Source organism: Chaetodon trifascialis, chromosome 10, assembly GCF_039877785.1.
Source record: "Chaetodon trifascialis isolate fChaTrf1 chromosome 10, fChaTrf1.hap1, whole genome shotgun sequence".
NCBI classification, from domain to species: Eukaryota; Metazoa; Chordata; class Actinopteri; order Chaetodontiformes; family Chaetodontidae; genus Chaetodon; species Chaetodon trifascialis.
The window spans coordinates 11,568,612-11,580,837 of NC_092065.1; the positions used below are offsets into that span (position 1 = coordinate 11,568,612).

The window sequence follows — 12,226 nt, forward strand, 5'->3', positions numbered from 1 at the left end:
CCGTGTGGACTTTATGCTGCTACGACAGCATAAAGTACTGATGCTGACCCTTTACACACTGTTCGATATCAATAATGTATGCTTAATGCTTTCCAAGACTCTTATCATTTATGTTTTTGTTTCACTTTCCATGACCCGCCCAGTCTGCCTCTACTTGAGCTTCTGATTTCCAACGGCTCCCAGAAGAGAGGAGGCAGGCGTGCAGACAGGGGAAACAAGAACATAACCCCCCACAATATCATGCATCTAATACACTGTTCTGATTGATAATGGAGAAATTCGTATCTCTGGTAACTCAATTTTTCTTGCTGTGTTACTGTTGAAAGTTGGTGCAAAAAGTCTGGAGTGTGGATGTGTGTCTGCATCATTACACCGACCAATATTATCAACCAGTTGCCGGCAAACTGCAGCTCACAAAAAACTGCAAACATTCAAAAAAGTTGGCTTAAAAAATATCTGAAAGTTGTATGAACTTATAAAAACAAACATCGGGCTGAACATAAATTAAATCCTGTCACGCAGAAGGCTTCTCATCATACATCACATAGATTTTTGACTGTTTAATAGACAAACACACAATTTGAAGAGATCACTTACAGCACGAGCCATTTTTCACTATATTTATATTTCTTATATTTACATTTATACTTTAATTGCTGCTGAAAACAATCAGTAATTATTCCAGCCCTGTACGTCTTGAATGGACTGCTCTATATGATCTGATTGGAGCGATTTGTTGATCTTGGATACATCAGACTGTCTTCAGATGTAATCATCTCTCTGCTGATTGCTGATTGTGTAATGTGTCCTGAAAAAGAAAATGCACAGATGCCACGTAGTCTCTGATAAAGGCTCCGTGCTGAAACGCTGCATTTGTCAGCTTGTTGCTGTGAATAAAAATGACCACAGAATGTGGTTGAGAAAAAAGGAACAAAATATCAAACAACATTTATGAATGAGACAGTCTGTCTGAGTGATTGATTCAATGCATCCCTCGAGCTCACTCCACAGCTTCCCAGTATAGCAGGTGGCGCTAATCCAGAGAGCCAAAACGACCTCTGAAACCTGAAACCTGAGCCCATTTACAAAATAGTGGCAAGAGACCTGTCCAGCAAGGGGAGGACATAAGATGTGGACTTGTTGGTTAAACACAAATTAAGTGAGTCAAACCTCAAAGAGTCTGATCCCTCTTCTGCTGGACAGAATATTCTGGATTCTTCAAAGCAGGCACAGAATAAAATCTGACAATCTGGCTTGGACAAACAGCCTCGCCGGGCCAACTGTCGCCAGCGTGTGAGCCGAGCTGCGGTTAGCAGGGCCAAGCACCAACGGGCTCAAACTGCTGTGTTCGACACTGCTAGATAACCACCCCATGATCCCCGTCTCTGGAGTGCACGGGTGCGTGCGTGTGCGTGTGCAGAAACACTAACCGTAGCTCAGCGTGCCCTCAGTGTTTACCAATCTCAAAGCCAACAGAGCAAGTGCTTCCACGAAGGGCTGCCAAAACACAGAAGACAGCTAATAAAAGATGGCATTCATTCTTATCCAGTACTTACTCACATGCCTGTGCACGGCAAAATGTCAAGCCACCCTCTCGGTTATGGACAGAGGAGAGAAAAAAAAAAAAAAAGTCTGTTTATCCTAAAACAATGGCTATTTGCTATTTTAATAAACCCCCGAGATGGAAGCACTAAAATCAGACGACAGCGCCGTTGCTTAGCTGTTACTGATGTAATTCAATGTATAAAGGCCGAACAGAAAATACTGTTACGTTAGACTTGAGGTCATTGTATGCTGGAGAAACAAATGAGCACAGTTCCAGTGAAACGGATCACTTCCACCTGCATCACCGCTAAATAATCAACACAATCCATTAGCATGCTTCATAACACAGCACACTTAAGTGGCATGGAAAATTCATGTAATGGGATATTATAATGTCTCACCAAACTACAAACTAAGCACTTCCACTATTTCAAAGTCCTTGCTTGAGAGCACAAGATTCAATCAGTGAATTTCAATGCAGAGTGGAAGCAGCACTTGCTATTCAGCCTTCATATCAGTCAGTCAGCCTCAATCTCTGTGCCTCCTCCTCCTCCTCCTGCAGCCACAATGGCAAGCTTGTACTTGTGGTGATTGTGTATGTGCCTCACCAGTGCTCCGTGTTCGGGGGGCAGCCAACGTGTGCACGTGCGCGTGCATCCAGACGAACGCATGACGTGTTTCAATCAAGCGAGGGCTCTTCACCTGGCCACCGGCTCATCAAGTTAAGCCATTCTGATTTTTGAGAGCTCCGTCTTTCTCTCCAGTCCCTCCTTGTCCCTCCATTACGCTCTGCTCACTAGTGGGACTCCCCCTGCCTTCAAGACCAGGGGACGGCATTCATTCGCTGTGACCTCAGAGCACCCTTACACTAGGAGAAATAAACTGGTGAGGCCCCACCTCCAGAGGCAAGAAGACGGAGAGACCAACAGAGAGAAAGCCGAGAAGGTGCGAGGACCGACTCTTGTCAGTCAAACAGGAACCACTCCTTCACCCGAGGCAGAAAGAGAGAGTATTACTTCAAAGTCTTGACCTCTAGACAGAGTCTGTAATCAAGCCATGCGCAAACACTGGCACAAATACCTTCACTTTCTCTCTCTTAATCCTCCTCTCACCTTAAAAAAAAAGCCAGACTTCTGAGCAGCGGCCCCTCACACGCTGCGAGAAAGATGCTGCTGGAAGCAATAATGTCACTCTGCATCTCGCCGCTGCGCCGCACACTGCCAGCACAGCATATGCATGGAGTGGAGAGTTGAATTTGAACTAAATGCATCATTGCATTAATATTTGAGGTCAATTTAAATTAATGCTGCAGTGGACAGCAGGAGCACTGCACTGTGTGTGTGTGTGTGTGTGTGTGTGTGTGTGAGAGAGAGAGAGAGAGACAGCAGAGCTCCTAGAAAGCCTTCTACCTTAGAAGCTCAGGCTATGAACTGGTCAAAATGATTCATTTTTCTGCTTCATCTGTGATTTCGATTATCTACAGAAGAAGCAACAGCTCATCAGTATTTACACTGCAAGCCATGAATCCACTGAGCAAAGCAACTTGGAATTCTTCTGTCTGACCTTACAGTCAAGTCAAATCTTCAGCTCTAACAGAGCTCAGCTGTGTGTGCAGCGTGCACCCAAACAAAGAGCTGGTCGCTGAGGGGCACAGAACAAGATCATAACCCCTTAAAATGTCAGCCCCCCCCTCAGCCCTCCCACCACAGCAGCCAATACCTCTTTTCCCCCAACCGGGCCCTCTTCGACAGAGCGCCACAAGCAGACAGCTGCGACTAAGCGCCAAAGTCTTACCAAAGCAGAAGGTTCCTGACTTTCAGTGGATTTGGAGAAGATGGCAAAGAGGGGGGGGGGGGGGGGGGGGGGATATGAAGCACACACTTAGCAGCCAGTGACAGGTACATCGATGACATGATGAAAACAGGCATTGAAGCTAGGATGTTACATACACACAGGAGAGGCACTGCTTGCTATCTGAATACTTATCTGATCCCACGTGAGATAAACAGACCAACTAGCTGAAGCCAGCTGGTGTTTGTGCTGAGGGAGGGTGTCCTCTCAAGTGTTGAACACACAGAATCTTTGCTTGGTCCTCGCCAGCTCAAAGACCTACACGTCTCTCTTGAATATGAGCGTAGACTGAGAGGCTTTGTGTGTAAAGATCTTCTTCATCACCTGCAGATCACTGATAACTGGGGGCCTGCTGTTACTGTACATAAGATCATCACCACATCACTTTCATATTCCCTCCCTATGATAGATTTTCATGAGGTAATTTTATTTTTATGACATATTTTATATTTTATTAGCATCATTTTAGTATTTTTATATGCACTTTTTCTATATTTTTCACTTTGATTTGTTTAAAATGCAAAAAGATAATATCTCTCTCTCTCTCTCTCTCTCTCTCTCTCTCTCTCTCTCTCTATATATATATATATATATATATATATATATATATATTTACATATGTGGTTATTTCTTATGCCATATTATATATGCGTGTGTGTGTGTGTGTGTGTGTGTGTGTGTGTGTGTGTGTGTGTGTGTGTGTGTGTGTGTGTGTGTGTGTATGGGCGAGGCTTATATTTGGATTCTTTTTTTTTTTAAACTGTAAATCCTTTAATCTGGAAACCACCTTGTTCTTAAGATTGAAAAGTGCAATATAAATAAAATTATTGTTATTATTATTATTATTATTACATATATTCATAAGCCCAGTGGATGTATACAGCAGGTTATTAATGATGTCTCCTCTGATTCCACATTTACCATTTAAGAAATGAAACACACGCACATGCAGCCACATACAGCTAGGCTAAGCAGCTATACAGTACTTCATGTTCTCCTGTCAACCTGATTATTTCATTTTAGTGCCATGAAGGAAAAAAAACAAAAGCAGGAAAACAGATTTCCTGCAAAGTATTGCACAATGTCATACTGGCTAGCTCACTTACAGTTGTAGCTTTTTGAAACAAGCATCTGAGATGTAATGAAACATCAAGGATATATTTGTATTCGACTGAAACTCCGCCTCGATCAAAGGCTACGATGTCCTGCAATAACCCCCAAAATAAGAATTTCACGAGCTCTCCACAGAAACTCCAATAAGAAAGGACACACTGGAAGGATTGTTTTGACACCCCTTAAATCTCAGACCCTTGATCTCACAGTACATGTACTGCAATGTAGCCCACTATTGGATTGACTTAGTGCGTGGGCGCGCGCACAGTTGTGCCTGTACACTCAAGTAGGTGGAGAGGGCAATATCACATAACCTTATTCTTAATTTAGTTTCTGAAGGAAAACAGATTAAAAGCTATAAAGCTGTAGGTTTCGGAATAAAAAAAGGAGTTTTCTGGCCATAACCACAAGAATGTTACTGGGATTTTCACCACTTTTGTACTAGTTACCAATTACTGCAAACACTGAATGGGCACAGCTCTCCTTTCAGTCAGCAACTGCTTTAGCGAAGCACTTAGACCCACAAGAGGTCTATATACTGCAGCAAAGGGGTGGGTGCAGTCGCTGAAAGGTAAATTAACACAGTAATTATGGCTATGAGTTTTGACTCTCTGCCCCACGACCTCTGCAGTGTCGTTTATGAAGCTGCTATTCAGTTTCTGAGGCCTGTTGAGTTCCAGTCCGGGTGCTTTTGTTTTTGCCTGTTGTGTGCATCCGTCAAACTAAACCACAGACACGCACACACAGCAACACATGCACAAAGGCGTTGCTTCTATACACTCTGTCATGCCACTTTATTGGTGATAAAATGTTCTGACTGGAACTTCTTTGTGATTTGATGAGTTACTTCAGTGGTGGGTGAGGAAAGTGGAGAGCGAGGCCACTGTCAGCCTTTGTTTTCTGTATGATTTCAATGAATCATTATAGTGTTTTTCCTCACAGTGTGGAAGAATCTGAACTACAGCACATCTAACTTACATGTAACCATGGCACATATATTCTCATCAGAGGTAACAGCCACAGAGCTAATAATGGTAACTGACTGCGCAGAGGAACAGGACTGAATGTCTTGTTTCCTCTTGTTGAGGGAAGCTACAAATTACCCTGAAATCAACCACAGAGCGCCAAGTGTTTCCAGCACTTTGCTGTGGCCAGATAGGCTGAACGATAAGCTTTCCAAATGGAGCTGATGTTAACTGCAACAGCCAACTTTGTGTGACATCCGGCGATGGCCTGTCAAGTCAACAGTTAATGGAAGCTGCATTAGAAGTGCAGATACTATGAATCCCATGCATGTCATATATTCCAATTACCCAGAGCCAGGACGGCCTTTGAGTCCCAAAAAGAAACAAAGGACAAAAATTTCCTTGTGAGCGGTTAATGGATCCAAGCCTGCTCCACAAAGATCTTTCATATAAACGTCTATGCTGGCCTCTTAGATGGGAAAAAAAAAAGAAATCCTGGGCTTAGTAACTTTCTCTCACGCATGTTCTCCAAACTGGCCTCAGGTGCACCCACAGAGGGGGCAGCCAGTGGGTGTGGGTGCACTGCGGAAGAAAGATGTGTCATCCTCAGACTAGTATCAGTAACTGACATTTATTTATCTGTTGTAGTGAGTGATGACACACAAAAATAAAGACATTTCCCTTTAGTAGTTCAAAGGATTCTCACCAGGAAATCTGTTTCAGTTTAAGTGATTTGCTGATCCAGGCTGTGGCGCAGCCTCCAGTCTGCCCTGATTCATTCTGAAGAGGATCCTTGTTATTAAATATTCACACTTTTAATTGGCTATCTTAAAGCAAATGAAGTTGCTTTGTGAAGTGTGCCACGCTCAGCTCGACAATTGCTGTGGTCTTTGCATACTACTGCACCAATCAGCCGAATGCTTTTTGGGACACACTGATGACTGCATGCTGAAGGAGCTCTTGTGGTTGTGGTGATTCACATTTTTTGAAAAACCTATTTTATTGACTGCTCTGTTTTACACCACAGTTCACTCCTCTGAACCGGCCAGTAGGGGCCGCAGGTGATCAACAACTGCTCCAGTTTGGAAATTTTGTTTACTTCCGGTTAGGCCAAAAACAAGGCTTCTCTAGTCTGTATCAGGCCACATTTTGGCCTTTGCCATGGCTCGAAAACTGACACGCACAGAAATGTTTGGACTGACATCCAACCGGCGGATCTGCAGATTAATTCCACACCCTGTGTGTTATACTCCACGACAGTCAGACCCCTTGTTTTTGTTATCTTTGCTGCCATCTTGACTGTAAGCCTGGCAGAGATCTGCTGCTCTCTACTGAATCCAATCTTCTAGCTGTTAATTTACATTCTGCAATTGCATCACTATATAATATTATTGTTAGTGGAGTCCACCATTCCCCACAGTCCGCACAGTATGTGGGTGGGGGGTGACCAATAAGCCCACGCTTGTACATGGGAGAGCATAAAAAAAGCAGTGGGAGGAAAGAAGCTGCAGGGTGAGCGATCAGAGGAGACCTCCACCACATATGAACGCACAGTATGACTGTTAAACGTTGATGACATGAAAATAATTTCCCAGCAAACCTTCATAAGATAAATATAGTGCAAAAACATGGGCTCCTCTACTTCTTGACCTCCTTGAGTCATCTCAGATCGCTTCTTCTTCATCTCGCCAGAGAGAGGACAACAAAGACAGGAGACATGTTTCTATGGCTGAAAAAGGACAAATTTACTCCCCAACGCGTTTTGTTAAGCATTTGATGCGATGTGTTGTACCTTATGGAGTAAAGATGAGGGCGGTGACAGTGACAGACGTTTGTTTTCTCATTTTCAGAAAATGAATGATGTGGAAAGCAAGCAGAAGAACGGCGCTGCTGCTCTTCTTCTCTCAGGGTCTAACCTGCATTTCCCTTTTAATATCTCGTTCAACGGAAATAAACCGTGAGACAAAATGGAGATACACTGAATTTCCGACAGATGCAGCTGGGTTTTGCAGAGAGAAGGAGGCCTGACCTCTTTTTCTGAATGAATGAAAATGACCTACGCTGTGGGCCTGCATGAATCTAAATTGAGTCGCCAAGGGTATCCTGTGCAACAGTGTTCTGTTTGATTTGGAAACTGCTCCCTTGCTGATCCGAGGCAGGACGGGGGATGGCTGTGCCCATCGGGCCTTTTGGGGAGAATGTTACAATGGCAGACCTCTCCAGCAGCCCGTCTGCTCCCAGACTCAGCACCAGACAACTGAAGCAACACAAATGAAATTAGGTGCAGGAGGCGCAGACAACCACACGTATACACACACGCATACACAAGCTATGGCTGCCACAGAGGATATCATCCTGGCAAAACACAACATCCAACTCCTGTTGCTGCCTCTGTCACGTTTGGATAAAGACCGAGAAAAAGCTCCGTCTGTCTCACGTAAACACACAACCTGTGGTCTCTTTCAGTCTGAGGGTCTCACTCTTAACCTTGATCATAACACCTCCTCATTGGTGATGACAGTTTAACCTCAGTGGTCCACAGACACATATTTCTGTCACACATTAGCCATAATAACACACGCTGTACGGCACAGGAATGTACATCCAATTCAGGTTTGTTGTCTATATATGAGAAATATTATAATAAACCTTGCTATTATATAAGATTATATGAAACTCACACATGGACAGTGAGAGTTCATGCAGCTCTGTGGTGTAGCATAGCATTATCTCGTTAAAGCGGCATAATATCTGGTTAAACTTAAATGTATCAAACAGCATTAAATTTAGTGACTTGTGTGTTAAACAGGTAGGTTTTGGTTTCGCCATCTGGATTCAACAACTTGATCTACAAGTGTCAGATAAAAAAGGACTAGACTGAGCTTTGAGAGGTTCACTGCCACATGTAGAAATCAAACAGCAGCCTTTATGATTGAATTCTGGAGCTAAAACACATCTTAAAAGTGCCTTAAAACAGGCTTCATCTAATGACCATTACACGCCAGTATAAGGACAACTGTTCAATATTAATGGAAAAGCCCCTAAATTCTCTCTTAAAATATAGCATACTTTATTCAAAAGAGGATTGTGCCTTAATAGCTCCTGTCACTTCCTTTCTTGTGAACTCGGCTGATTTAAAACAAAAAACTGTCCATCAGGACAGCCTTAAGGGTGAAAGGGGACTGTGTTTGTGGGGGTGTTTGCTTGCCTGACAGGTGTCTCAGCCTATCACAGTCAGCCACTGTGATTGCCACTTCCTTGTCCCATGTCAGCCCTATCTAGGTTTCCTCATTGTGGCTAAATTGGGATTTTCTGGCTGCAGTGATTTACAACACTATAAAGTCCAGAAATCCAAACATCCTTTCAGAAACCTACACCTCTACGGGCCCCTCGACTACGGTTACAAGCCATGTAGGATCTCTTATGTTCCTTAAGCGATTCAGACATCAAGAACAGATGAATGTAAAACACAAGCTCTGGCCCTGCAAATACTGTAAAATCCAAACTAGAAAACACTGTAAAAAAGTTAATAAATCATGGTCAACTTATTACAACAGCTCTGTGGTTTGAAGACTTTACCACAGCTTGAAAGGGAATACTGGTAGAAGGATTTATTACAGCTTTGTGGCACGAAGCTTACAACTTCATTTGACTGCGATTTGGAGGCACATTTCATATTGCAACATATTCACAGTCACATTTGGGAATAGGTTAGCTAACTGGGAGACAAATTTCCCCAAAGGTATCTGTCCAGCATCACAGCCAGTGTGCACACTCGCTTCTGACCACAGTGTAGTGACTCCGGAAAGGTGACCAGTACCCCCCTCCACCTTCCCCTATTGTGATTTGTGTGAGGAGCCCCTCTGCCTGCCTCTGTGGCCTCCAGCTGACCTCCCACTGCCTGCAGACAGAACACTTAACATTGCTCCCCCACCTGTAGAGATGTCTGGAGAACAGGGCCCACTTCAAAGCCGTGCAGTGATTGGGCCATGATTACCATGGGCACTTGACTCATTTCATCTCCTCTGGAGGACTAAACTTTAGGGTGATCAGGCATGGAGACATGGGATTCTTTTGGAAAGAAACAAGAGATTTAAGCCCCCCTTTGCAGGTGCTTTTCAAGGCCCACAAGATGATTTATTTTGATGGTTCTATCAGATACCCGTCTGATGATATCAGTGGAAAAACACACCATTGCTGCAGGGTCCTCTGGTGCAAAGTATGTATAAATGTAAGCTTGAAATGTTATTTTAATTATGCAACCAGTGTTTGTTTTTGTTCTAACAATGACAGCTTATGAGGCCAACTTTTCTTGCTTAGGTTTTTGGAGTCGGTAGTGGGCAACTGGCACAGATGTTTGCAAAGGAATGTCATCCTGTATCAGCCGAGAGGCAGTTTGATAAAGCGGCACTGCCACAGCGACATGAAAGCCCAACTGGGTTCAACAACAACCGTCATCTCTGCTCTGCTTTTCTGTAGCTAAACGCCAGTGACAGGAACAGAATTCACTGTGGTAACTGATCAGGTGCCAAGCGCCCTCTCCCCAGTGCCCTGCTGCACTGAAGCCCTCTGTGGAGCTGGCATGGCCTGGCTTGGCCTGGCAGCCACGGGCCCTGCTTTGTATCTCTGCCCCGTCTACTCAAGCTGTCTCCAAATCAGACTCGACTCCTGTCAACTGCCCGTCTCCCAAGCCCAAGTAAAGCATTAAGACGGGGTTAATAGACTGCTGAATAAGTTGTAAAGGTAAGGCAGCAAACAAGTTGATTTGATGCGAATCAGCATCTTCCAGAGGACCAGGAGGAAACCGAGGCAGAGTTTATTTCTCTGGTGTTGTACCCAGCTCAAATATAATCTGATATTAATGATAGATTAAAGGTTTTAGTATGTAGGTCTTTGTCAGGGGATGTGAATATGGCTTTAAAAATACCATAGCAATGAAATAGTAGCCTGACTGTCTTTACAGGCAGGCGTTGTTGATAGATATTGTGAAGCAGGCCAACAATAAAGGAAACGGACTGTATGTGGGCACCAGAATTAAACCGGGTTGTGGTGATCGCAGTTATTGTAAGGCTTCACATATTTCAAGATGAACAGACAGCCAAAAGTGAAACTCCTGTGCTTTACTATGTGAAACATACAGCTGTTATGCATTTCTTCCCAGTCTACATGTTATGCCATCTGGCCCAAAATACACTGTGATGATTAATATTCCATGTCTGTAAAAAGAAGCACAGCCTTCAAGGCTTTATAGCCTCAATAAGCTAATAGGCTATTTGTGTTTGTACCATCACAAAATATGCCCAGCTGTCTCATATGTATATCACATTGCTACTGTATGATCCTACATCACAAAGGTCTGTGACTAAGCATACAGATTGAAGAGCACATTCATGTTTACAGCATTTAACTCTGAGACTCCGTCCGACGTCTCATCCCAAACCGTCGATGAGATTTGTGGCCTCGATGTATTTGCCTTCGACCTAAAATCGAAGGTATTCGTACGGAACCTGAAGTTGAATGCAACGAGGCACGTACTCGCATAAAGGCAGGTGCACCTGTCTGCAGTGGTAGCCTATTGTGTTCACTATCAAATGAGCCATCAATCGGCCAGCCGCGCTGTGTGTGGGGGAGACAAAAAATGAAGACATGTCTGTCTCTTACCGTTCTGTTTTCAGTCATTACTCCCCATCCTCAGGTTTTCAGTCCAGACCTCTGACGAACCGCTAATTCCTGTCAGGCTGTCTCACTCTCTCCCTCTCTCCCTCGCTCATCCCCATGTCATATTTCTCCGCTGCAGCAGAACAAAGCCACGCCTCCTCCGACGGCCGCTGCCGCGTGACGTCAGCCGGTGGAGACATTTGGCACACGCGCTCGGATACACATTCAGGAAGGTGCCACGAGAGGCCGCTGTGCCTTCACAAAAACAAATCAGTTCAACTTCATTTTAGGAGACATGCGTGGCTTCCAGTGGCTTAAGACTTCATAAAAACGACCATATTAATAACTAATGAAAGTAAACAAAGGCTTCTGTTGACTGTATCTGAGTTTTAAACTACAATGAACGATAAGACTGTTAAAACTGACAAAATTTAAGCTAACAGCAATTAAACATGATTCTTCCGACAGGTAATATAGTCCGCACAAAAGTAGGCAATAAAACAAGTAAAATTAGCCTACAGCCTGTGTACATTGTGTTTTTTCTTTCTTTCTTTCTTTTAAGGTTAAAGTTTTCCATTTAGCCTCAAAAACACATCATATAATCTGTAAACCAGTGGACGCCCGATAACGTTACCTGTATCACGTTTAGTATAACGTAAACAAATTCGCGTTAGCTAAACCTCTGGTGTTACTGTTGAGCGAACCCTGACACCGGTGGCGCATGAATCTGAGGTACAAATATACCTGATAGTGGACCCATTTTATTGTTTATTTAAATAAATCTGACCAAAATATTCCGGTTTAAAACTTCTAATATTTGGCAGTTATATACATGCTATAACGTTGTGCTAGTTCCAGTCACAGGTGTGCCTTTAGCTGGTATTTTGGCTTGCCAGGTGTTATCGGAACCGGAACTCCGCAGTTTTTAATCAGTCACATAAACATTGGCAAGGAAAGATTTGCAAACAGGCAGACAATCAATTCAATTCCAGTAACACGTTTTAGGGAAATTACGTACGGTGTGATGATTTATTTAGGTTCTATCTATCTATCTATCTATCTATCTATCTATCTATCTATCTATCTATCTATCT

The 12,226-nt window shown here is 43.5% G+C and overlaps 1 protein-coding gene across 1 annotated transcript in view; it reads right to left on the reverse strand.

The window, feature by feature from the left end:
* Positions 1 to 11,283, reverse strand: part of otud7a (OTU deubiquitinase 7A) — a 37,892-nt gene extending 26,609 nt beyond the window's left edge. Inside the window, exon 1 of the mRNA XM_070972203.1 lies at positions 11,136 to 11,283. The gene's annotated coding sequence lies outside the window, so the exon portion shown is untranslated. The remainder of the gene's footprint in view (positions 1 to 11,135) is intronic.
* Between the last annotated feature and the right edge of the window lie 943 nt (positions 11,284 to 12,226).